Here is a 2,500-nt window from a genome sequence, read left to right as displayed (position 1 = left end):
TACAGTAGTGCTACTGGCCACGGACGGATTATGAAACCATGGGCCCCTGGGCCTGGACATGTTAAAGGCCCCCTCCCCTTTGCGTGCGTGGTCTAAAAAATTGTGCGCTCGCAAGACATTACTTAAATTTGATGCATTTTTTTTTTCAACAGCACAATAACTAAATTCACCTGTACCTCAACAGGATTGACAGCGCACATACACATTTTCTAAGACAGCGCAGGTACACTCAATTAAAGCCAACAGCAAATTAACAAAATGCACCTCTTTCAACCACAAATAAGAGATACATAACAGTGACTTCACGCAGAGGATCTGGCTCATGGGCCCCTGGGCCTGGGCCCGGTAGGCCCGTTCGGTAATCAATCCCTGCTACTGGCCAGTGATTAGGCTACACTACAGAAGAGCTACTGACCAGTGATTAGGCCAGTGTTGTTTTCAGATTCGTTTTTTGTTTTGTTTTTGTGTTTGCTTGGGTTTGTTTGCACACCCCACCCCCCCTGTGCCCCCCCAAAAACATTAAGCACCAGCCCCACTGCTATGTGTGTGTCCTTTTGTGCTCATAAGACTAAAGGCATTCCACTAGCAGGTCACAGGTGAAAAGGGCACCAAACACATCCTAAATAACACCAGCTCTAATTGATTATTAGCACACACACACACACACAAACACACACACACTCAGACAGACAGACATGTGTGAAGCTCTGAGTGGTTTCAGATGTAGTGTTCAGATGTGGACATATATCAATTTGTTTCTATATCTGCATATTGGACTATCATTTGATTGAACTAGAGGATAAGGATCTAAAGGAATGCAGCATGTGGTAGTTAGTTCAACTGTGACCAGGCTCTGGGGTACCTAAAAGCACCCAATGCATGGGGGTTGCTGTGAATACAAACAGTCCAGGTTGAGAAGCTATGGTGTTACCGCTAAGTGTTGACCCCCTGGCCAAACACTGTCAATAATGAAATCCAGAACATAGACACCCAGAAAAAAGAGTGAATTTTGCCTTACACACCTCATGTGTGATCCATTGGCCGTGTGTGTGTGTGTGTGTGTGTGTGTGTGTGTGTGTGTGTGTGTGTGTGTCCGTGTGTGTGTGCGTATGTGCGCGCATCAGTGCATCTGAGCCTGTTAATGTGTGTGTTTGTGGGCTTTGTATGGGTGCAGACTGTGTTTCTGTATCAATGTGATGATGTCATGACAGCGGCTCCTTGGTTCTTCTGAACATGATCACAAACACACTTAAACACACACACACTCTTACACACACGCAAAAATGCACACACGCACACACACACACACACACACACACACACACACACTCTTACACACACACACACATGCACACACCACTCTCACACACACACACTCTTACACACATGCACACACCACTCTCACACACGCACACACACATACACACACACACACACACACGGCCAATGGATCACACATATTTACACACCACTCTGACACACACACACACACACACACAAAAACTCTTACACACACACACACATGCACACACATCTCTAAGTGCGCCTGATTGATGCATTTTACTTTAAAATACACAAAACGTTCTTACAGGAATGCATGTCACACATGTCACATGCTGGCACCCTAACCTCTGCCATCGGTGTGTGAATGGGTAAATGTCTGAGGCATTAATGTGTAAAGCGTTTTGAGTAGGGCTGTCAGCGTTAACGCGTTAATCTATGCGATTAATGCGGCCGCGATTAACGCGATAAAATATTTTAACGCAATTAACGCAATTAAAAAAAATAATTATTTATTTATTTATTTATTTTTTAATGCCTTTTTTTTGGATAGGACATGAAGTTATGACAGGAAGCGAGGCGGAGAATAGGTGGGGAGAGGATTGGGAAATTACATCAGGCCAGACTTGAACCTGTGTCCCCTCGGGCAATGTAGCCCGTAAGTAGGGGGCTTGGCCTACCATTTTATGGGAGCGATGAGGGACAGGTGGGGCTTGAATAGCCCCCCTTGTTCAAAGTGGGGAATGACAGAAAAAGTTTGAGAACCACTGCGGTAGTTGAAGATGGAGAGAGCTGAGAGATTGTTGGGTGGAAAGTCTCTGTTTAAGAGCCAAAATGACGGAACAATCGACAAAACTAAAGTTGTATGTAGCATTTGTCAAGCTGAATTTAGCTATCACAGAAGCAGCTCGTCTTGAAGTTATCACCTTAATGCAAAGCACCCGACAGAAAGCAGTCCCAGGTTAGATGATCGCCAACCCACACTCCATGACTTCTCTAGGAAAATAACTAGACCAGTCCGTGAAAAGGTTGCCATTTGGGTTGCCGGTGACTGTCGGCCCATCATCATAGTTGAGGACAGTGGGCTGATTGAGGTGATTCGAATTGCTTCAGGGGAAATTCTTACGATTTACCGTCGAGGGGCACCATTGTGTTTAAAAAAAAATACAATTAAACAACAGTGTCTAAAATACACGCTGTATGAAGTGATTACTCGTTA

Source organism: Clupea harengus, chromosome 13 (assembly GCF_900700415.2).
Source record: "Clupea harengus chromosome 13, Ch_v2.0.2, whole genome shotgun sequence".
Lineage (NCBI taxonomy): Eukaryota > Metazoa > Chordata > Actinopteri > Clupeiformes > Clupeidae > Clupea > Clupea harengus.
The sequence above is the reverse complement of the archived record's forward strand: the minus strand, read 5'-3'. Positions refer to the sequence as shown.